The sequence below is a fragment of the Acomys russatus genome, chromosome 2 (assembly GCF_903995435.1).
Source record: "Acomys russatus chromosome 2, mAcoRus1.1, whole genome shotgun sequence".
Taxonomy (NCBI): domain Eukaryota; kingdom Metazoa; phylum Chordata; class Mammalia; order Rodentia; family Muridae; genus Acomys; species Acomys russatus.
The window spans coordinates 84099700-84126008 of record NC_067138.1 but is presented as its reverse complement, the minus strand read 5'-3'; the positions used below and the strand labels follow the sequence as shown (position 1 = coordinate 84126008).

General features: G+C 35.9%; 1 long non-coding RNA gene across 1 annotated transcript in view; it reads left to right on the top strand.

The window, feature by feature from the left end:
* Positions 1 to 25981, top strand: part of LOC127204562 (uncharacterized) — a 956944-nt gene extending 930963 nt beyond the window's left edge. Inside the window, exon 6 of the long non-coding RNA XR_007832481.1 lies at positions 25892 to 25981. This is a non-coding gene — a long non-coding RNA (uncharacterized LOC127204562). The remainder of the gene's footprint in view (positions 1 to 25891) is intronic.
* Positions 25982 to 26309: the final 328 nt, after the last annotated feature.

Sequence of the window (26309 nt, the reverse complement as noted above, 5' to 3'; positions counted from 1 at the left end):
TACCACGGACGCAAATCCGCAGGGACTGAACACGCTCGTGACTTCCATCTCAGCTGCTTTTGGGCCCTGTGTCTGAAGCACCCAGTGCTTTCAGCAACAGAGATTTACCTTCTACTTCAAAGGGACAACTAAAGGAACAACAATAACCTGTACTGGTTGGGGATAACCCTGACCAACAATTCATACATTAATGTTGGGCTTCTTTTAGATGATGTTTAGCACCTGAAAAGAGTCTTGTCAGCATATGTGGTTATTTTATCTTACTCTTTCCCTCTGTTTTTATCTCCTTCCCCACTCCCTAATTTAAAAACCCCAATTTTCCCATTTCTCCCTCCACATCAGTTATACTTGCTTTTCACCCTTTTATGTGTCCCCCGACTTGCCACAGATGAAATGACTCCTTTTTATTTTCCTGGTTTTTCTAGTTACTCCAGGTAATGTGCTCTCATCTACAGACTTGGAACTAGGACTCACAAATGAGAAAAAATCTGAGATATTCATATTTCTAGGTTTGGGTTACCTCAATCAATATAGTCAATGCACTCTGGGCAATATTGTAGATTTACTTGTAGCTGATTGAGAATTCTCCACACTGATTCCCTAGTGGCTAGACCACATTGCAAAACCTCCAACAGTGGATCATGGTATCCTTTTTCTCACATCCTCCAGCATATTTTGTCAGTGATCCAATGATATTGAACATTTGACTGTGCTAAGATGAAATCTTAAGTTATTTTGATTTGGATTTCCGTAATCCAAATGATGAATATTTTTGAGAAATTTTTAAGCTGTTTTTATTTTTTTGAGACCTTTGTTCATATCCTAGGACCATTGTTTGATTGGGTCTTTGTTGTTTTGGTTTTTGATTTGTGTGTGTGTGTGTGTGTGTGTGTGTGTGTGTGTTTTCTTTTTATAATATGGACACTACTTCCCTGTCAGAAGAATAGCTTTTAAGGGAGGCCTGCACAAACTACTGTACCAACAACCAATGTCAATGCATACAGTAAACCTAGACCCCCTGTTCAGATCTACCCATACAGCATAGTCTCGACAGTTCTGGGGAGAGAAAATATTATCTCTGACATAAACTCTGGTGCCCCCAATTTGACCACTTCCTCCTGGTGAGGAGGCCTGGCAGCACAACGAAGAAAGGGAAGCAGGCTATCCAGATGAGACTTGATAGGCAGAGATCATATGGTTGGGGAGAAGGTCCCCTTCTGTCAGAGGTCAAGTGGGGGAATAGGGTAAAAAGCGGTAGGGGGAACAGGAAGATATAAGTGAAGGAATAATAATTGGGATGTTATCTGAATCAATTATTTATAAATACTTTTCTCTTATTCTATGGGCTTACTCTTTGCCTGGTTGATTGTTTCTTTAGCTCTGTAGAAGACTTTTAGAGTAATGAAGTCTCATTTGGCCTCAATTCTTGGGCAAATGAAGTCCTCTTCAGAAAGTCTTTTCCTTCACCTATATAATATAGGGTACTAACTGCATATATTTTTTTTCAGCAGTTTTAACTTTTCATCTTTTATATTGATGTATGTTATATACTTGGATTTAGTTTTTGTCAAGGTGGTAGATACAGGTAATTTCCCAGCACCATAGTTTGAAGATGCTATCTTTTTTTCCTAATATTGAGTAACCATAATTTTGAATGCTCATTGTTTGGTTCTTTTATTTCATTCCATTGGTCTATATGCCTGATTTTGTTCCAGAAATTTATTATTTTTATTATTTCTACTCTATCATATCTATCTTTAAGTACTAGAATTATAATCCTTCCAAACTATGCTGGATTTGCTCAGAATAATTTGACTATCCAGGGCCATTTTTGTTCCATAAAAGTTTTAGAATAATTTCTTCTATTTATGTGAACAATGTGATGATTAGTTTCATTAGGATTGCATTGAATATGTAAGTGGATTATGTCACAGGTCTGGATCACACCATTTCAGCCTTTTGCAAATGGATAAGGGGTGAAGTAATCCTCTGAACTACTTCATGCCGACACTAGGGTGGCAACAGGGGCTTAAAAGGCTGAAATGTTGGCCAGGTTTTAGAAGAACAGGCTGTTTCATTTGCTGTCCAGGGTCTGAGAACATCTGTGTCTGGGAGGGGCAATGAAGGTCCAGCTGACATGATCTGTGAGGTTGGACTGGAGCACTATGGATAGCTACTTTGACAATGTCCCGGATATAGGAAGTTTAGGAGGATACTGGGACATGTATTTGGGCAGAAGACAAAGTTAATAGGTTAGGGAAAAAATTCCATTTAGGTATACATTTGAAATTCTTGGGAGAGCAAAGAGAAAAGGCCTGAAAATTAGGAAAGAGACAATGCTGACAATGCTTGAAATTTTTGAGAGAACAAGGAAATGTTTGAACATGGGAACTTCCTTCCATTTTACCCTAGGAAAGGCTTGAATATGGGGAGCAAAGAAAAGGATTGAACATGGGGGACCTCCTTCCATTTTGTCCAGTTGCTGGCAATAATTAAAATGGTTTAGTTTTGGATCTGTCCAAGTTTCGGTGCAGAGGCAAGTAAGCTTAGGCGCCCTTAATGTAGGCATAAGGATTTGAAATTCTCTAAAAGATATCCCAAAGGCAGGAGTAACAGCCGACTGGATGTTTCCCATGGGTAGGTGAAGCCAGTAGTCTGTTAGGGCATCACCATAATGGATAGTGACTCAAAAAAACAGGTGCACAGGCTGTTCAAGCAACTTGTCAGTACTGGACAGTACTGGAAAAAAATAGTGCAGCTCAGCAGCTGAGCTGGCCTGTGAACACAGCCACGTACCTAGTACACTAGGAATTTTTAGAGGTCAAACAGTGGCAATAGAGGGTGGGCAGCGAGCAACTGTGCCAGTTATCACCAAGTGGGAACTGTCCTAGTTGTAGGTCAGCAAGAAGGATCAGTCTCTGTTGTGAAGACTGGGGTTGGGTACCTCCACTCACAGTGAACCAGAGAGAGGTCAACAGTCTCTCAGACAAAAGAAAGCACATCCATGCCTAGGAAGGGAGAATTCAGTTGATGTTGGGTGGAGAACAGTGACAATCAGGTCTTTAGGGGAGGGGAGGTCCCATGACCAGTGAAAAGGGGGACGAATCCCAACCTCAGAGATAGGTGAAAGGTACGAAGTTTAGGCTGTTGATTGACAGTACTTATCTGGATTCCATTTGACCTGATAGATGGATTTTTCTGTAGCTTACAAAAAGCATTTTAAGTTCATAAAAATGTTAGCATCATCACTGTTTGTATTGTGCAGTGAAACACACATTGTTAGATATATACACAGCGTAGGAGAAGGCAGTAGACATAGAGTATAGTAAAGACTTGGGAAAAGAATTTTGTGTTAAAAGCACAAATGCTCTTTGAGATGAGCTTAGGAAAGACAGAAGCCTTGTGGAGCTTTTCTGACACCTGTGAAATGGTAACATGGAGAGAACAGAAACCTCCTGTAGAGCAGAATGGCAAAAGCTTACTTTAGCATCAGTACACATCAAAAAACAGAGGTTTCTTCCTTCTGTTCAGAAGACTGGAGGTATGTAATTTTAGCACAATAAGAAACAAACAAAACAAAACAAAAGGAAATTTAAAATCTTGAGCTTGGAACTATAATAGGATTGTATAGTGGAATAGTTAGATTAATAAATCAGAGCTCCATTGATCAATGTCAACATTCTAACCAGTTAATAGAATAATAGCATAGCAACAGGAAGGAATAAACCATCTTTTAGACATTTTAACCTTCACAACTTATATTTACCAACTTACAACGTGTTCTTAGACCTTCTGACAGTCTTAACCTGCATGTATAAAACTTAATACAATATCTTAGATCCTCCAATATTCATAACTTGCATGTACAACTTTAAGACACCTTCATAGACCCTCTAACATTCATAAAACGTCTTTCTGGGAGCTTTAGGACATAGGTAAAATTGCTATAAGTAGTCAATGTCCTTTAGCTAAAATAATGATAAAAAAGACATCTGGTAACAAGGTAGACTGTATCTATACCCGACAGTTTTGGTTTCCTCATATGAAGAGGGCTGGGAAGGTATCTGAAGCCTCCCATGATAGAAGTTGGCAATGCGACTGTGTAGCCTGAGCATGAGGTTAAAACAGACCTGCAGTGTTGCCATGGATTTGGCGAGACTGCTGAATCTAAGAGTCATCTGTACTCCACCAGGTCAAGGAACTTGAAGGTTGGAACTGTTTAAAGCTCCTGTGCTAGTTGAACCTCCAGTAGCTGGACACAGAGGACAAGCCTGCATGTGAACATATTGACATCCACAGGCTAATTTGCCCACAGACAAGACTGTGAGACCGTTGTTCCTTTCTGGTAACAGGAGCTGTGACCAGTATCTATATTTTGGCGGCATCTGAAACAGGTCCCTGGTAGAGCTCATTCAGGATGGACCCTGGTGTGAGGGGGCATTGCAGACCTCTATTTTCTTCCTTCAGGGGTAGTGGAGAAGGCCTAGAATATAGTTTTTCCTGTAGCTGGTGAGCCTGTCAGGAAAACTCCTCTCTGGTTTTAAAGAATTTAAAACTACTCTTACACTTTTCACTTTGAGCTTACTGTACTATCCTATCCTATCAGTGTTTTATTTTTCTTTTTAAAATCATCAGTTTAAGGTGTAGTTATTATTTTAAAGACTCTCAAAATTAAAAGTCAAAGTTCCTTAGCCAAGAGAGAAAGACAGTGAAATGGTTCAGTTTATGAGATTGCTTGCCATCATACTTGATGATTGTGTCCCATTTCCCAAACCTGTATGATAGAAGGAGAGGACTGACTAGCACAACTGGTCTGCTGGCTTCCCTATGTGAACCCAGACACACAATATGCCCTTAGGCACACACGAGATAAAGAAAGAAATGTAAAAATCGGCATAGTCTAGCATATTAGATAAAATTTTGTATATCTATTTTAGCCTCAAAAATGTGTACGTTACCATGAAATACAAAGACAACTTTAGGACAAGAGTAAAGTTATTACAGGCGAAGGAAACAAGCAGATGTTCTACGTTTTGAAAAAAATCCTTCAAATCAAAATTCTTGAGAAGAGATAGAAAAGGCCACTTCATATTACTTAGAGTTTCAAACCGAAAGAAACGTAATTTTAAGCACCTACACACAGAACCTAGGGAGTACTCCATAGTATGAAAAAAGGAGTACTAGATGTAAAGCCCCAGGTTGATGTCAACACTATGATGTTGTCCAAGTTCAGTACCCATATGTTATCAAATATCTAAGTCATAGTCACAACAAGCAAACAGAAAAATATTTGAGCTAAGTGTCATTAAGGATCAAATTAACTAGCAGATATCTATGGAACATTTCTTCCAAATATGGTAGAATATACCTTCTCATTTACAAAACCCATAGAATTTTCTCTAAAATAGATAGGACACAAAACAAGTCTTAAATATAGGCATATTAAAATATTTTCTTTTATTCTATCTTACCACAATGCATTATGTTGGTGCAAAGAAGATTATGGTTTGGGATTATTAATTTTAAATCATCACAACTAAGTTAAACACTATTTATCAATCAAAATCAGGACCACTACACTCAGAACATTTAGCCAATAAGAAATATTTTTATGATTCTGTAGCATAAAATCCTATGTTTTAGAATTTGAACACCTCCTAATATTTTTTGCATCTTGTTGAATGTGGACATATTTTTCCTCCAAATGGTTGTCAAGGTGTGTGAAGAAATTGTAGTTAGTTGGATAGAGACCTAGTGAATGTGGTCGAGAAACCAGAAGTTCATGCCAAATCCATCTAACTTTTTACGTGTTTACTGTTCAATGTGTGGATATGCCTTGTCATGGAGATGAGATTGTCCCCTTCTGTTGACCAATGCTGGCTGCAGGCATTGTAGTTTTAGTTTGGCTTATCAATGGGCTAAAAAGAATTCTCAAACATAACAATGTTGCTAGCATTCAGAAAGCTGTAGTGGAACAGACCCATAACAGACCAGGAAATTGTTGTTATGACAATTTTTGGTGCAAGTTTGACTTTGGGAAATGATTGAGTGCTTCCACTTTGTCCAACCGTTAAACAGTCACCACTTGTCAATATAATGTCTTCTTGTCATTGCACGTCCCAATATGATCTATAAAAGTTTCAGAATTGTTGTGTACCATGAGAAAGAACTACAATTCAAATTAACAATATTTTGATTCTATGTCAGTGTATGAGGCACCCACTGTCTAGTTTTTTCACTTTCCCAATTTGCTTAAAAAGACAGAGGACATTTTAATGGTCCAGTCAGTTGTTTGGCAACTTCGGATGTCACTATAAAAGAGAACTACATGTGATTGCTATCAGTGTGTTATTGTCAACTTCCGGGAGTGGTGACAGTGCTCTTCACCTCTCTGTGCAAGTATGTTGATAATGTTACATGTTGTCCCTACTACTTTACAACCTATTTTAAAATTGAATGAAAAATTGCTTAAATTGGCCTTTTAAACACCATATTTATGGTAAAATATGAATATAAATTAGCAGCAAACTGGTTTACTAACAAAGAATTGTGACATGTGCATTAAAATGACAGATATCTTAACCACATTTATGTAATGATACATATTAGAGTATCGCATAAATGAGTTTAGTTAAGGAATCAAACAAATGGATGATGAAAATGCGCTATGTATGTTCAGTGGAGTTATTTTCAATAGCAAAAATGAAGCTATATCATTTGCAGGAAGTTGGTGCAACTGGAGGTAATTTTATTAAGAAATTCAGTCCAGTCTCAGAAAGATGTATACCATGCTTTCTCTCATATTCCATTTCTATATTCTATAGAATTATATATAGAATCAAACGTATGAAATGGCATAAGAGCAGAAGTGAAACTACACAGAGGAATGAAAAGGGCTGAAGGAAAGTGGGAATTGTAAAAAAGAGCAGGATTGGTGTATGGGGGCAGATTATGCTCAATATATAGAGGATGTATTTGCATAAAATGACTTTATATAGCATTGTTCCATGTAAAAGGAATATATGCAATGAAATTTAAAATAAAAGACCAGAAGTTTCTCTGATGTTTGACATTCTCCTTTTCAGAGCATTGTCTTTCCCATACATAGTATGTATAAATATGTAATAAAAATTATTTTATGAATATCTTGTAGTGACACAGTGAACTGTCAAAAACTGTTCCCCCTCCCCAAGTAGCTTTTGAAAGCAGCTTTTTCTTGTCAACCAAGATGGATTTTCCTAGTTGTGACATATTTTAAATGACATAAAAATCAGGATTATTAAGGCATATTTATACTATTTTGATGCGCAAATAGTCTTTTTACTTATCATCTGGACTACTGACATCTTCCTGTCCCAAATTCGGTATTAGAAGGAACTTCTCACATAACCAGAAACCTTTCTAGACATAAGAAATGATTTAGTAGTGGAGAATGCATGGACAGGGACAGGAACTAAACACCTAAAAGTCATGTGTAGCTTACTTAATCACAAGGATTTTATTTGAATGTACCAAGAGCTTTAACAAAATTGCTCCTGGATTGAAACAAAACTAATTATGATGTGATAGAACCAGATAATGATATTGTACTTTGATTTTCAAAAGAAAATACTAAAAGTCGTTACAGGGTCTGTCTGTAATAGCATCTGCAGTGACAAATAGTATGAAACTGCACGAGTTTATTAGCCAGTTTCTTAATAGTAAACATGACCAAGGATAATGCTACCCACCTTTCTGTATTAGAGTTATTATGTATGTAGCAAACGGCAACTTGGAGTCTTTATACACTTAAATCAGGTTGCATACAGGAAAAAAACCATCATGGTTGGTATGGAAAAGCTCTCTTAAAGGACACTCAGTAGAGCACAGTATTAGATGGTTTCCTGTACCTCTAAAAGAATTTGATATAATAATATATTTTAAGAATAGAATTATTCGAATTGACAGCAGGCTCATTGTACTGCAAAATAGCCAGGCAGCAGCTTAGCTCTGCACTTTGGCTTTTACTTCTAGCATAAATGACTCTCATTATGACAAAGCCCATTGTGGTTGGAAATCCATCTAATATTGTTCATTTTTTTCCACCTAATCCAACGAAGTTTAATTACCTGAAGCCTTAACCTCAGTAACAATAATACATACTAAAGGAATTGCTCTTGCACTCTTCTCATAGCTTTTAAATCATTTTTCCTTGATTTCATTCTGCTTTCAGCTGTTCTCTATACTGATGGCTTAACACCTACTTCACCCTGTAGTTTGGGTTACTATACACTACCAAAGGACTTCATTGTCTACTTGGTCAAGTGTAAATCTGTAGCAATTACAGATGTGAGGTAATCAAGTATATGTTTTAAAAATATGTGTATATATGCAACTGAATCAAAAGTTTACTTTAAATGTTACAACAATAGAGGTAGAAAATAATGCTTACATCTTTCTGAGTTTTCTGTTCATATTTTTCACTTCACAACCCACTAACAATCTAAGGATACAGCTGAGTAACAGAAGTGCATGCCATGTAATCATGAAGACAACTGTTCAGTACCCCAGAAGTTCCCTTAACGAGTGAGCCTACCACTGGTGAGGCTTAGACAAGCAGATTGCTGGCCAGCCAGCCTTGAAAAAATTTCCAGCTGTAGGTCAATAAGAGACCCTGTCTTAAAAAGCAAAGTGGACAGCATCTAAGGAACAACAGATTAAGTTAACAAACACACACATTCACACACACACACACATTCACACACACACACACACACAAACACACACACACTCACACACACACACACACACACATACTTCATAGTTTCCAAATATATAGATGGTGGAGGTCATGATATGAACAATGGGACAGCTGAGAAAAAATTAAGAGAGGTTATTTTAGATACTTTATTTTCCCTAGAATAGTCTTTTATATATAATCAGGTCTCCACACTCATTATGTAAAAATATTTTTACACTTATCAATAGAGAAAGACTATAACATACAATATCAAACCACATAGACCAGCAGGTGATACTGTAGTCATTCCAGTGTGTGAACTGTGTAAAAATAGCAATCAGAGAGAAAATAATGGTTTCAAATAGTTTAAGAAAAAAGGAACAATCAAAGCTTATGAACAGTTATCCACAATTGAGAATAAATTCTGGCTCATTAAAATTTGATTTTACATCAGAGAATATTCCACTGAATCCAAATGGTAAAGTTACAAAAGGAGGCCTTTATCTTAGTTTTCTTACATGTTTTTATTTTTAGTCATTTGTCTTTTTTTCTTCTATAAGACATGAGACTTTCTCAGTGGCCAAATGTATTCGTTACTATTCTTGTTGCTGTAACAGAATATTTCACAAGAAATAACCTAAGGGAGGAAGGGTTATTTTGAAAGGCAGGCATGACAGCGGGAGCTTAAGAAACAGCTGGCCACATTGCGTTGCCTAGAGGAAAGCTGAGCATTGAACACTGGTGCTCTATCACTGTTAAATTCATTCTGAAACCATTGCCCATAAAATGGTGCTGTCCATAGCTGGAATTGGTCTTCCCCTCCTGACAAAATATTCTGAATACATCCTCACAGGCAACCTTGAATGTTGTTTTCAAGGTTTCTAAATTCCATGGTTACAATGAGGATCAACCACTACACCAAAAGCTACAGCCCGATGCAAAAATACAGACCTACAGAGCAGGTAACAATCAGAATAGCAGTCAAAGTCATGGAAACTAATCATAGATGCCCTTGTAAAACTGGGCTTTTTAAAAAAAATTACCCTTATACTTACAGAGATTGTTTAAATTTCTAAAGGAAGCTGTGAGTAAATGATACTTCAGCAATGTGATCCATGGTACCAATGGTGGTTATTGAAATAGCAAGTGCAAAGCATCCAGTTCCACAAAAATGTATGGAAGTTAGTGGTTTTGGCTTGTTCTTTTAGGTGCAATGACTTTAATACCAAAATATGAAAGCTTTTCTTATGACAGGAAGAAATTATGTTGAAACATGAAAATAAATTTGTTTCATTGCTGAAATTCCACTGTTCTCTGATACTTAAAAAACTAAATGCGAACATCTCTATTTCTAAGAGGCTCAGGAAATACCATGTGCATTAGCATCAATGAGAGCCTCTATTTCACTGTTCTGAAACATGATCGGAGAACTGGGCATGCACAGTGGTATATTCACACAGCCATTCCATATGTTTAGATTCTGTTGCACATTAGTTTTCCTGAACAAATTATCAGCTACCTGCAACCCCGAAGAATGCTAAGGAAATCCATTCATGGCCTATTCCTTGCATTCAAGAACAGCACAAAGATATTAAAATCACAGAAAGTAGCAGACATTTAATTCTCTATACTCAGCTATTAAAAGCGTCCAGGTTAAAGATTTTCATTTATATAGGCATTGCCTCTTTAAATTCCATCAACATATTTCTATTCATTTTACCCTAGTGTTTTACTCACAGGTTAATCTCCTCCATCAATTATTTATTTAAGAAGCTAGTCCTCTTAATTCTGTTACTCTTTATAAATGCATTTATTTCCTCAGATGAGGAGTTGAGATGAGAGCTATCCCAAGCCTTTCTAGCTCTTTCTGAACCCTCCGAGCTGGTTCAACACAGCTGTTCTGTTCTAAACTCCTCTTTTGCCCGACTAATTCAAACTGGCTTCTCTTGGCTTTTGACTGAATTGCTCTTTTTGGCCTCAAACTAATTCTGTCAATACGTTTTAATCTTCTGGCTCCTTCTAATTCTCTGGCTCATTCTGTCTTCATCTCTGCCTAGATTTTTCTCTCTGTAACCTGTAAAAGGGTCCTAGTAATCAACTCTGGATAATCCCTACTATTTTCATGCCCTGCTCTAAAGTATCCTCTTTTATTTTCTGTCTTGTTATCATTAGTGTTTGGCATATCCGATCTCTGACTTACTCTGCCAAATATTTCTCTGACTCCTCATTTTTTCTGCCCTTCAATTGACATCACATTTAAAGATGGCTGCTTCCTTCTAAAAACTAACTGTATCTTCATTGTTTGGGATTGAAGGAGTGTAGTAAGGGGGTGTCTGTACTTCAGGCCGTTCTGTAATCTAGAATGTGTCTGCATTCCAGCTGAATCATATGGACCTAGAAGGTCTTTGGATGTGATTACTTGACAGAGCAGCCAAGTTGTTGTATTAAAATTCCTTTAAAACTCCTTTTAAAATTCCTTTTTATTATATTTTGTTGCATAGTGCCATTTTAAGCCAAGTATCTAATGTATGTTGAGCACAATCGCTCATTCCCACTTTCCTTCTCTTTGTTGTTCCAACCCATCATTATTCCTATTTCTTCTGTTCATATTCACTTCTACTTTCATGCCATCTGTAGGTGTGCCACTTTATATAGCTATATACATCCTAAATATGCAAATGAAAGAAACATGCAATATTTACGCTTTGGAGACTGAATTAGTTTACTTGATATCTAAGGTTGCACATATACTATGTATATACTATATACTCTCTATAACATTGGAGCATCATCTTCAGCCTTCTGGCCCAATATATCTGACAGGCATATTTGTGAGGCAGGAACTATTGAGTACTTGCTTACCCTGTCTTGGCAGAGCTCGGCCATCAACTCTAGATGCATCTAACCTTGCCATAGAATTCTGTCTGTGGCGGAAATGAGTACACTTTACCCAGTGGCTTGCTTGCCACATTTGAAGCCAACTCCATAAGGAGTTTCTGGTATATGTCCAGGAGTGGTATAGCTGGGTCTTGAGGTAGCACTATTTCTAATTTTCTGAGAAAGCACCAGATTGATTTCCAATAAGTTAGACTAGGTATATCCTAATAAATTTTGTTCTTTGGCAGTCCCACACATGAATATGTTTTGTTTGCATTGCTATCATCCACTTTCTCTTCTTTATCTCCCACCTCTCTCAGTCCTTACAGATATCTTTCCCATATTTATAGTTTTTGTTTTGTGTCCCACAGATAATAAATAGGGTCACTGGAGTGATGTTGAGTTTAAAACTATCCATTGGAGCCTGATGAGCTCATCAGTGGGTACACAACTAGATATTATGGGTCTGTCTTTATGAATCTGTCAGTTGTCAGTACTAAGTGGTAAAGCCTCATGGTCATGGAGCCATACATAGCTGATTTGTGTACACCGAGTGTCAGGAGGTATAGTTGCTTTGAGTTTATGACTTCCAGGCTTATGTCACGTTTACAAGATGACATTTTCAGCCTCTCTCCTTATCATTTTATTCTTACATCCTTTCAGCAATGTTTCCTGGACTTAAGGAGATGGTGTAAATGCCTAACTTGGGGTTTATGTGGTCATGATTCCTGCATTTTCATTTACTGTATTCACTTAAAAACACTTCTCTGATAAAGTCTGAGAGTATCATTAGTTTGGAGGTATAAATAGATATGTAAAAGATAATTTGACGTACTCTCAATGTAGCTGAGTAGATGTATTAGGTTCCTCCATGGAGCCCAAGATTCTTTCAGTCATAGTTTGGGTCTGTGTTTACAAGGTATGGATTCCTCTTTCAGTATGATCCTCGAACTCAATCAGGGAGCAATTTGTTTTCTACATATAAGTCAAACTACTACTGTACCCATGGTAACATTTTGCCTGGAAGGTTAGTATTGTAGTTCATTGGGTTAGCAAGTAGGTATGATCAATCATTACTCCCTTAGCAACCAAAATAACATGATCTGACACTATGTTTAGTAATCTTCAGACACATCATCTTATCAGTTAGATTTTGCAGGCAACCAAGAAACAATAGAGCTAAGATTTTCCATCTTTATTCTGAGGTAAACCTGTTTTTCTCTCCCCACCTTGATTGGCTGATATTTTGATGGAAAAGTTATGCATTTGCTTTTTTAAAATTGTTCTTTGCCCACATTTTTTCTTTTAATGATATTTTTATCTAAGGCCATTCTCATGGTGTTAAAAAGAGTAAACAAATGAACCCAGCCTGTCTCAATACTTCTGCCCGTGAATTTTTTAGAGACTTCCTAGGATCTACTCACTTGAAATATTCCAAAACATAAAGTTTCACACATAAACAAAGTATGCCTTCCTTAGTCCTAAATGATTCTTTCCCTCGCTGTCCCATCTCACTCCCTATGATCCATTTAGTACTCTCAAAGCAGAATAATCTTTCCAAACCAGTGAGCTTCCCTTTTAAGCAACCTTAAGAAACTCACAGGAATTGCTGAGTATTCTGTTGAACATAAAACAGTGCTTATATGTAGTACTCAAGTAGCATGCAGAGCACATAGGCAAGGTGCATACTTCTCCAAAAGTTAGTCATTTACATGCTATTTTTCTGCCCTCTTGGCTTTAAAATATTCACTAAACATATTTAAATATTAATTTGATATTTGGCTCATATGTTGTATTAATATAATTAGTGAATTATTACCTATTGCATCTAAGAAGAAATATTCAACATAAATGGTTCCCTTTACTTATCTATGATAGTTTGGACATATCTGAGTGAATATACTTTCTCTAATTAGTCACTCACAGAAAATACAAAATTCTTTGTAAGGATACAAAGAGGAATCTATTTTATATTAACTTTTTATTAGCCCATTTTGAAGACTTATATAATTTAGTGTAAATATTAGAAAATGTGTCAAAAGTATATATTGTTATATTCAATTGAAAATACCGTTCTCATCTGTATTATCAAGACTTTTTTTTTCTGTATTTCAAAATGATTACTGTGTGATTGGCAGTGTCAATGCCACACCAAAGACACTTAGAAACATAAAACCTGCAACATTTGCCACAGTCTCTTGTCTTCAGAGAAGTTCTGAGTGCTGCACTATACTTTTCCTCAGGTAAGCAAGGTTCCAATCACTGTTCTTCTGATCACATTCACCAGCGGGCTTCTTGGAAGCACTGTGCTCTCATCACATAATAAAGGAGCCCTGAAGTAAGCCATATAGTGGGTACAACACAGTTGCTGGAATACCACGTTGAATAAAGGACAAGCCTTTTAGATGATGCTTGAAGGAATGAAAACTCTTAATTCAAATAAAAGCTAAAAATCAGGGGAAAAGACTCATATTTTCAGTGACATCTTTTGCCTCTCCCTTTGTTGCCCTATGGAGTACTCCCCATATCCATTTTTTGGCAGGCTTCACAGCTCTTGGTATGTGGTGTGGAAATGCTGTCACACTAGCAGTGACTTGGTACTTGTCATTCATAATTTTTGTAACCTTAAATTCTTTCTTACTCCATCATTTTCCTCAGAGGAACTATATCTTTATTCAGTCCCATGTCCATTATCTCTTCTCAGAAAAATAAGTTCAAACCACAGCATCAAAGGCTGTTATTCTCTCAGGAATATTCTCCACTGCTGTCTCCTTATACACAGGGATAGAGGAGGGGCTCGCAGCTAAGGTTGTGACTGAAAGGCAGTTTCTCCACTTAGCCCAGCTGGTGTAGTTCTAGAAAGGAGATGGAGATGAATGTTACCATGGTTACCAATTATTAAATTTACATACAGGTTAAACCCATTGTGTGAACTTGTCTACATTCTTACAGGATTTCCAAAATGACAATTTTCAGTAATTTAAGTATCACCAGATTAATTCTGACAGTTACGATATACCATATTAATTTTTATCAAGTATGTAGCCATCCATAACTTTGCTGGTTTGGGGATGAATGTTGTCTTTGCTTGAACTCTACCTAACTTGATCTAGAAGAATGTCAACTCAGGAAAATTATGATAGTGTCATCATTTGATCTACATCATTTTAGGGGGTCTTTTTGAATTTATTCATTTGGAATTTTTATTCTTTTCAATTATATAACGTCTATACAACATCAATTCAAAATTTTAATTTAATTAAAAAAATATACAGCTATATATTATACATTGAACATCTTCCGTGTATCCATGTAGGCTTTGAACTTTTTCAAACTTATTTATTTGGGGTTCTTTAATGCTTATGCCTCCATTCCAACCCACCTATCCTAGATAGGAGAGGGTCTACAGGAGAAGTAGATTTTTCTTAGACCCAGTTCCTTGGAGCCATTATATTCTTAGTAGTCTGCAAGATTCTGGCAGACCCATTAAACAGCAAACCAGAAATTCAGAAAATGTGACTGCAACCTCAGCAGCCAGAACCCAGAACCTCCGAAGTGGTCTCTGGAGCAATGAACAGCCAGATAATAGGAAATGATGCCAAGACCAAAGAAGCCCAAACCTCTTGTTTTGGGATATATATACGCATATATGTATATACATATACATCATACATACATACATACATATATCCTCTCAGAGTCTCATAGTCCATACTAGGATGTTTATCAGTTGTCAAGACCATGCTCTGCAAGAGGCTATTTCTTTTCTAGTGGGCAAACATCACCTGTTTTCTCTCACAATAATATTATACATGAATCCCATGCCACCCTTGGGACCAAAACAAATACATGTTTACATCCACTACATATCCACATACCCTTGCTCTTCCAAACACCTACCACAATTCTCTAAACTTTTTTCTTTTATTATACTTAGAGTAGAGGGTGAAGAAATGCCTGGCCCATTGGGAGAAAGCCAACCCCTGATACCATTAAAAATACTCTGCTATATTTACAGACAGGAGCCTAAACTAACCATTCTCTGAGAGGCCCCTAGGCTCCACCCAGCAGCTGAGACTCACAGCTAAACATTAGTCAGACCTCTGGAAGTCCTGTGGAAGTATGGGGGCTGGCAGTGAGTAGGATAGAAGAACCCTGAGGAGACAAGAACCCTGCAAGACCAACTAAATTTAGACCCTTGGAGACTTACAGATTTGAAAGCATCAACCAAAGAGCATGAATGGGCTGAACATAGGCCCCTTACACATATGCAAGCGATGGATAGCATAGCCTTCACATGGGTCCCTTGGTAAATTGAGTGGGTACTGTATACAGCATGGACTCTGTTGTTGTGTGTTTTCAATCATTTTGCCCTAAGGGGCTACATTGTCTGAACACGGTGGATGAAGATGAGCTCAGTCCAGGTATGACTTGATGTGCTGGGGTTGGTTGCTGGGAGGGTTCCCGTTTTCTGAGGACAAGAGGGATATATCAAAGTGTGAGGGAGGTACCATGAGGACAAGAAAGAGGGGGCTATAATTGGCATATAAAGTTAGTATATAAATTAAAAATAAACTAACAACAACAACAAAGAAAGAAAAGAAGGAAGGGAGGAAGAAACAATACATAGCCTGGCAGTGGTGGCACATGCCTTTAATCCCAGCACTCAGGAGGCAGAGGCAGGTGGATCTCTGTGAGTTCAAGGTCAGCTTGGCCTACAAAGTGATTCCAGGACAATCAGGGTTACATACAGTTAAACACTGTCTCAAAAACAAAACAAAACAAAAAGATAAAATATACACAAATGACTATATGTAACTACATAAAATGTAAGAACCATAAATGGAATATAAATGATTATATATAATATATTGCATATACTATATATATGTATATATACATATGAACACACACACATCTCTAGTACAACACATATTCCTACACATGACATAACTTCATCTTTATTGCCAAAAATACAGCTCCGCTACATGGTCTTGTCCTCTTTACCTTATCTACTTCTCTGTTCTATGCACTTGGCTGAACTCCATAACTTAGCTATGGTGACTGGTGCTACATAAACAGATGTGCATGTGTGTCAGTGATGTGCTGACATGAAGTCATTAAGGTAAATACCCAGGGGCAGGATAGGCACTCATAAAGCATAGCTATTTTTAGTTTTCAGAGAAACTCCCATTAATTTTCACAGACTTTGGACTGTTTTGCCTTCCTCTCAGTAGTACAAAGTAAGATTTTTGTCTTACATAATTTTCTGTGGTTTGTGTACCTTCATACTAGTAGGAATGTTCAATGGTCGAAATTTGATTATTTTGTTGTTTAACTTGTAGTTGTTTGTATATTCTAGGTATTAATCCTTTCAGACAAGAATCAAACAGATATTCCCATACGGCAAGCTATTGAAAACTGTCCTTTATGTTTCACTTACTGTACAGCAGATTTTTAAATTTATAAGTTCCAATTAGTTGATTTTGGCCATATTTCCTAAGCTACTAAAGTCTGTCTTAGAAATGCCTTGCATAGTCTTGTATCCTCAAGTGTTTTATCTTATCTTTAAGCACTTGCAGGGATTAGGTATCCTGATAAGGTATTTTATGCATCTGGGGTTGATTTTTGTTCCAGGTGAGAATTGTGGACCAAGTTTTATTCACCTAGTTTGATGGTATCATTTGTCAAAAGGCTTTGATGATATCATTTTTTAATATGTGTTTTTGGTAACCTTGCCATATAAGATGTTTGTTACTGTGTTCATTTATATATCTATCTTCTGGTTTATTGCATTGGTGTACTTCTGTGTATGTGTGTGCATGTGTGTGTGTGCATGTGTGTGTGTGTGTGTGTGTGTGTGTCTTTCTCACTGTCTGTCTCTGTGCTAGTAGCATTGTATTGTTACTGTGGCTGTATAGCACAGTTAGCAAAGTTGTAATCTGAAGTGGTAGAATATGATTTCCATCTTTTATTTCTCTCAAGATTTCTTTGGTTATCTGGTGTCTTTATGCCTCTAAAGATTTTTTTCTTTTTCTGGAGAAATGTTGTTGAAATTTTGACAGAAATCTCATATCATTATCATCAATGACAAATAGGCATTTGACAGAGTTCAACAATTTTCATGATAGTTTCTTCACAAAGAAACCAGACTAGGTAGAATATTCCTAAACAGAGACCATAGACACATACAGTCTATAATATATTCAACAAGGAAAGTATCAAGACTTTTTTCTAAGAACCAGGCATCTGACACAGGTAATTACTCTCTCCATTCTTGTTCAATATAATACTCAAAACTGAAAAAAGGAAAAGATATAAATGTGTTATATATCAAAAGAGAAGAAATTAAATTATCCCTCTTTGTACATGCTGTGATTCTTTTTTAAAAGACTCCATAGACTGTATGAAACAGTCTTTACTTAATAAATACTTCTGGTAAATTCAGAATTATTAAAAATATAAAGTAAGTTTTATATATAGCAACAACACATTTGTTGAGGAAGAATAACAAAAATTATCTTGAAATAATAAGGATGTAAAACACCCCTATAAAGAAAACTTGAGGATAGTAACAAAAGAAGTTAAAGAAGATGCTTCATGATGGAAAGACTTTCTATGCACTCAGATTGGCAGAATTATTAAGGTGGAAGTTGTTAGGCTACAAGAAATAACCTACAGAAACAATTCAATGCAATCCTCATAAACAGTCAATTGACCTTTACAGAATGAAATAATTCTAAAATTCTTATAGAAATACAGAAAGATAGATAACCAAACTTACCCTAAGCAGAAATAACACATCCAGATATATTATATTGCCTGACCTCAAACTATACTCTAAAGCCTTAGGAAAAAAATACTGCATGATACTAGCACAAAGCTGGGCATGTAGACCAATGGAAGGTAAAAAGATACCCAGACGTAATTCCATGAATCTATGGACATCATGTTTTTGACAAGTGTGTCAAAAATATGGGCTAGAACAAACAGAGACTATGGGTTTCCCCTTTCCTTGGGACTGTCAGCAGATAGTTTATATCAGCCAATGAGGGCAAAGGGAGGAAAAGCTTTGGACAGGGAGTTGTGGGGAGGTGGTTGTATATGGGTGGCCCTTGAGTATGAAAGAATAATTTTCCAGGATGAGCTTCAATGAGAATGTTCAACATTAGTCAGGATGAACAAAGGCTATAAAGTTCTTTAGGGACTGGGTGGAGGGTTCACAGGGTAGATGTGTACTATTGTCTGGGGCTTCAGATGCTAAGAACACATTATTTATACATCAGGAGTTCCATATACTAGTTGGGCAGGAAATTATTAGGAGAAAGTAAGTTGAACCTGCATTCTTATCATGGGCTATTGTGGGGGTCATGCTTAGAGATACTCTCCAGATGAATTCAGGCAAAGAGAATGGAAGCAGAGAAAGGGAATCATCCATTTGATTTGAAGTTCAGGAGAGCTGTCCAAACATGGTGGACTGCAACCTAAAGTAGAAGAGTTTTTCAACAAGAGACTTCAACAAATGGTGTTTCATACCCACTATTAAATATTAACCTACAGAAAAATGAAATAATATTACTTTGCATTGCACAAAAATCTATACAGACTGGATTAAATACTATAATTTTAAATGGGAAATATTTAAGCGGTTAAAAAAGAACATAGAGAAATACTTCGCCTTCTGGATATATGCAATAAACTTCTATATTCAATCATAAATGCACAGCAAATGGTGCCAATAATTGACAAATAAGATCACATGTAATTACAAAGCTTCTGCATGGCCAATGAAATTAATAATATAGTGAATAATATAATGAATATAATAATAGAATGAACAAACATCCTATAGGATGACAAAATATCTCCCCAGTTTTATCTCAAGCATGGTGTTAATATCCAAAATATACGGAGACCTGAAAAATAAACACACAAAACAAAAATTATCTAAATTGGAAATCAATAAACAGGGCAATGATCTAAACAGAAGAAATTCAAAGGACCTATGGTTTTTTTTTTAATTTTTTATTGATTTATTCTTGTTACATCTCAATGATTATCCCATCCCTTGTATCCTCCCATTCCTCCCTCCCTCCCATTTTCCCCTTACGCCCCTCCCCTATGACTGTGACTGAGCGGGACTTCCTCCCCCTGTATATGCTCATAGGGTATCTAGTCTCTTCTTGTTAGCCTGCTATCCTTCCTCTGAGTGCCACCAGGTCTCCCCCTTCAGGGGACATGGTCAAATATGATGCAGCAGAGAAAGTGTGAAAGTCATACCCCACTCTCCACTCAACTGTGGAGAAAGTCCATTGGCTAGATCTGGGTAGGGCTTTAAAGTTTACGGCCTGTATTTCTCCAGCCCCCTATGGTTATTTTTAAGAGTGCTTTTCACCTCTAGTTAGCAAAGAAAGACAAATTAAAAATACTTTTAAGTTCCAACTCATCTAGCTAGAATGACTATCATCAAGAAAATGAATAACAAACCTTGGTAAACATGTGTGAAAGAAGAACCCTAGTCATCATTAGAGAATTAACTAGCACAGCCAATATGAAAATGGATAAGAAACCCTCAAAAAAATATCCACACAAAAAACTAAAATTAGTACAAACCTATGATTCAGCTATGCCACTTCTGGTCCATATACTGAAAGAACTCTTTATCTTACTTTAGGGACACTTGGTTATCTATGTTCATCACTGTTCTTTTCATAACAATAAGAACATAGAATCAGCCTCATTGTTCATGAACAGATGAGTAGATATTGAAAACATAAAACATAATAAAAAGTTATATTATGGAATATGCAGGGATTGTTAAAATTGGAAAATTATAGCAAGCTAGGGAATGCTAAATGAGTAAGACAAAATTTGTTTGATCCATACAAAAAGGTATTTGCATGTCTTTCCCTCCATGTGCTAATATGAATATCCAAGGTTGGAGTAAATATAGGCAAAGGGTAGGAAATTAGAAAAGGACCTTTGTGCCTAGAAAAAAGGCATGGGGAATCTTTAAGAGAGAGAAATGTGGAAGTTAACAGAACCTAATTCCAGAGGTTAATACTACCGATGAAAGAGTACAGAGGGTCAAGGAGGTGTGAGGGTCAGAAGATCAGCTTACAGGGAAAATGCAGCACAAAAATCTTAACAAAATGCTGTTAATATTAAAAAATAGTTATTATTTTATGTTTATGTCTACTGCATGTGTGGGCATCATGGATATGCTGATATCTACAGGGCCAGAAGAGAATAATAAATTCTCTGGAATTGGAGTTATAAGAGATTGGGAGTCATATGATATATGTGGTAGGAACTAAAACTGAGTCCTTAGAAAAACAACATATATACTCAAGTGCTATATTTCCAGGAAGCTACTTAAAACCTCAAAACAAACCCCCCAAAACTAAAACAATTGAAAAGCTATTTTAAAAAAAGCCTCTTGTATACATTTTGTATTGAAACAATAACTCCCACACTAAAACTATATTGTTTAATATTGGTTTTATATGATTTTGACACTAATAATCATTTAGCATAATGGGACAATGGGGGGGGGAGGGAGGAATGGGAGCATACAAGGGATGGGAAAAACATTGAGATGTAACAAGAATAAATTAATAATAAAAAAAAAAGATTTTACACCTTTCATTTTATATATAGGGTTATTGCATATAGTTTTAAATTATTTAAATCCTTGAAAAAGCCAAAAGAGATTAATGATTTTTCTTGATTTTTCCTTGTATATTTTACAATGTAGAAAAGGCTGTCACTTATATTTATTTCTATGTCTCTAAAATAAATATCAACATGTGACTGTAAAGTAAGATATTAACCTACTTAATTTTGATTATCCTAAGAAATGTGTGCCACAATTAAGTCTTAGTACAATAAATTTTACATAAATTACTTAAGAAATATAATAAAACCAACAGAGTGAATTAAGACACTTAAAAACCTGTTATTGAAATACAATTCTCATATCATAATAGTCATACTTTTGTGCTACTGATAAAAACATACTATTCTGTACTTTCAGTACCTTATATAGTCATTACCACTTTCTATTTTTTTTGTTTTGTTTTGTTTTTTAATTAATTTTTTATTTTTTTTATTAATTTATATCTCAATGTTTTTCCCATCCCTTGTATCCTCCTATTCTTCCCCCCCACCCCCATTTTTCCATTATTCCCCTCCCTTATGACTGTTCCTGAGGGGGATTACCTCCCCCTGTATATGCTCATAGTGTATCAAGTCTCTTCTTGGCAACCTGCTGTTCTTCCTCTGAGCGCCACCAGGTCTCCCCCTCCAGGGGACATGGTCAAATGTGAGGCACCAGAGTACGTGAGAAACTCATATCCCACTCTTCACTCAACTGTGGAGAATGTTCTGACCCTTGGCTAGATCTGGGTAGGGGCTTAAAGTTTACCACCTGTATTGTCCTTGGCTGATGCCTTAGTTTGAGCAGGACCCCTGGGCCCAAATCTGCCTACCACTTTCTAATTTCATACTTTTTTTTTTTGGTTTTCCAGACAGGGATTCTCTATGTAGCCGTGGCTGTCCTACACCCACTTTGTAGATCCTGCTAGCCTCAAACTCATAGAGACCCACTTGTCTCTGTCACCCTGAGTGCAGGAATTACAGGACTGAACAACAGCAGACTTTTATCACCAGGAAAGCCCCCCTGGAGCCTACTGACAGACAGATTTTGAGCCTGTGTGTGGCTTTGAGTTCTATCCCTAGCACTGCAGAAGAGAAGAAAAAAAGAAGGCATGGAGAAGAGGAGAGAAGGTGATGTGGAAAAAGAGGGAGAGAAAGAATGTAGTAGCCAGTGGAGGGGAAAAGAACACAAAGACACCCAATGTGCACTGTTCCAATCACTCACCCTGTATGCTGTGAAAGCAAACAAACAAAGCACATACTTTCTATTTCTATTCTCAGTCCTATTGTACACTAACAAGTGCTCGGCTATATTACTTGGTCACACAATAATGATACAGTATTCTTCTTTGGCCTGATAAGCTTAGGATTTCAGATTTTTAAATTTTCCAGTAATATATATTTAAGATAGCAATCATTTCCTAGCATAGTGCTTTGTGAAGTTCTTGAACTTCCAAATGTAATTGGCTGAAATGAGAGTGATACATTTGATAAATTCATATTAAAATCTGTGAAATGAAATTTCCTGAAGTGCATCAGGGATAAAACCAACTCAGTGCCAATGGCAGTGACAGTTTTATAACTGGCCCTTCTCTACAAATGCCTCTTCTAAACATAATTATTTATGCACGTCATGTTAAAATGTCTAGCTCCTGTTAAATATGTCCCAATATTTTATATCTTTGCGTGAGTCTAACCCCACAAATCATTGAAAAAGATAAATTAATTTTAAGGGAACCACACTTTGGCATTAAGCGTCATAGATACTTGAAAGTCCCTCTTTGGATTTAACCTTGGGAGACAAATTTATCATCTGCCTTTGATATTATTTCTGATTCTCTAAATGTAAATCTTAACAGTGATTTACAATGCACATGCCTGTTATATCTGATCAATACAATAATGTTGGTAATACATATACAAATGGCCTTTGGATTTTTTTATTAGTGTCTCAAATTCAAATACACATTCTAGATGGAGGTAGAGAATACAAATCTCATGTAATTTTTATATTGAAATTCAATTATTTAATAAAAGTTTCCATTTAAAATTGAGAAAGAACAACATAATGCCTGAGAAAGCAATCTAGCATATTATGCTGCTAAAAGACATTAAAAAGAAGTTGTTACTTTTGCATTAGAGTGACAAGTTGTTAATAAAATATACTAGTAACAATATTTTATTTTCTGTACTAATTCACTGTATTTCGGAATGATGATATTTAGTTTTAACCAAATGTCTACCCTAAAAGCTCAACCTTTATTATGTTACCAAAATTTAACTTATTGTGTCTGTTGATTAAAAGGGAGTACAAGACAGAAGGCCACTGAGCGTTATTTTGGTGTTAAGTAGTTTGAGTTCTATCTGATGGACCCTTTTATATGCGAGGCTTTACCTTAATGTCAATAGGAAGTACATATAAACGGTATATTTTTCACATATTGCAGTGACAGTGGCAATAGGGTGACACTTGAAAGATGAGCTTAAAGTATTTAAAAGGTTAGTGTGCTTTGAGACTTGAAAAGGAAAAGAGTGAGAAAAGCCTTTTCTGGGTGCTGATGAACACAGCCTACCATCTTGGTAGTGGAGCGACCAATAGCAAAAATTAGAAACTGGAGTTTAGCAGAATATATCAAGAATCTAATGTTTTAAATACTTTCAATCTCTGTCACCAATTTGTCCAATAATCTCAGCTGAGCTTTTCTGAGCATTCATTATTTAAGAACCCATTCCATTTATACATTTCATCTTGTAAAATAAGAAACAAAGGATGACATCTCAGTATGTGATTTTGTTGTAAAAGTACTTGCTATGCTTGCATGAGGACCTGAGTTTGATCCTCAGAGTTCATATAAAAATGGCTGGTGTGCTCATACACATTTGTGATCTCATCACTGCGAAGGCAGAGACAGGTATATTCTTGAGGCTCAAAAGCCAGCCAATCTAGCCTAAACAGCAAGTTTCAGGTAAATTGAGAGAACTCATCTCAAAAACAAACCACCACCACCACCTCCAAAACCAAAGGGTCTGATAATTGAGGAAGCCAAGGTTCACTTCTAGCTTTTATACACACACACACACACACACACACACACACACACACACACACACGTGTACTCATTTGCACACACAACACACACACATGAGCACACATACAAGCATACGAAAACACACAGAGGAGAAATAAAATTATTATGTGTTGATTTGCACCTACATGATAATGATATTTTATTAAATCTCACCATTATTCTTGCAGTGAAACATTCCTTTTCACATATTATAATCCTTATTAAATGTTAAACTCTCATTTGTCATAATTAATGTTTTTATTTAGAGTACTGAAGTTAAATAGCTAAGTATATGTGTACCTGGAGGAAATATATCCTTCAAAATAATATTAAACAGTAAGCAATAAACAGCGCAGTGCTTCTTTTACTGTTTCTCTTTTTAGTTTTTATTGTGGTTAACTAGAGTCTATACAGAACACCTGCTGCAATGCATTCACTCATGAATTTCTGAAGAGTTTTCAAAAGTTGCTCATTTCATCACTGAGAAGAGATTAATTTTTTATTTTTATTCACTTAAAAAAGAATCTACATAAAAGTAAGCAAATTTTGGAGATAAATAATATTTTGGGGTAATAAGAAACACCAAAATAATAAAACATTTGCAAAGGCTGTGTCATCTCTCAAATAATATCCTGCGTTATCAGAGTCAGGAGATATTAAAACCTTAAAATTAGCTACATGCATACATTTCTATGACTTCAGATATCTTCTGAACTATAGAGTATCGCACAGTCTTTTTTAAAACATTTGTTAATTTTTACATATATTTATATTAATATACATATATACAATAAACCACCTATATCAATAAGAACCATGGCACAATCCACAATTATATAAATGTTTCATTCTTAATATTTTGTCTATTTGTATTTGACAGCCTTGAAGAAAACATCTTTCCTATCTTGTTGAGTCTAAAATTCTGATTGTAAATCAATCTCCATCATATCTTGTCATTAAAATTAAAATCTTGTCTTAAAATTATGTTATAGAATGTTTATAGTCATGTGAAATTCTGTATTTTCCAGAGGTTAAAACAGAAACTGTAGAATAAGATTATAGTGACATACACATAATTTTATAGTCATATGAAGTTCTATATTCTCCAGCAAGTAAACAGGAAATGAGGAATAATCAGATAATAGTATTATAATCACAGTAATGGCATGTATGTACATTCTATATGGATATGTTTATAAATATATATAGGCACTGATAAAAGATAAGTGGTATTTACTCTTTAGAATTCCATCTGCAAAGTGTATTATTCATGCAAATATATCCATCTCTCATCGGCCCATTAGAAAAAAGACTGTACAGATTTTCTGCTTGTCTGTAATTTGTGTCTTAAACAGTTAAAATTAAAGGAATGAATATCAAATATAAATAATTTCATGTGAGTTGAATTATGCTATTTCTGACTAACAATGTAGTCAAAACTGCTAAGTTAAATGTACATTAATAGCTCATATAATAACACATATAATTGGAAAATAAAGATGTTATTTGTTGAACTAAAAATCAAATAATTGTCTGTACTAACAGCATGATTTGTGTTGTATTTCTCTAGGTCTCAGGGTGGTGAACTTTCCTTGAACGTCTAACCTGTGAGTCTATGGTAAGATTGAAGTTAACACATGCATAGCTTTTGAATGTGTCTTTTATTCCTACGTGTATTTTAACTCATTTTAAAAATACTACATACAGAAGCCAGAGTACAGAGATAGGAATGAAAGAAAGGGAGGAAAAAAGGAACCATAAAGAAAACCACTTAAAAGATTACTTGTATGTTGTGAGTAAAACAGTAGAAATCCTGAAATACAAGAATCAGCAACAACTTTGCACATTTTCATTAGTTTTGATTTGAGGTACCCAATAAAGTCACAGTGGCAGAATCCAGGCTCCAGTTCAAAATTTAGTGCTACTTAAGATGTAAAATCACAATGGTAATGGAAGTAGGTGCCATCATGTAAAAATGCGCACAGATG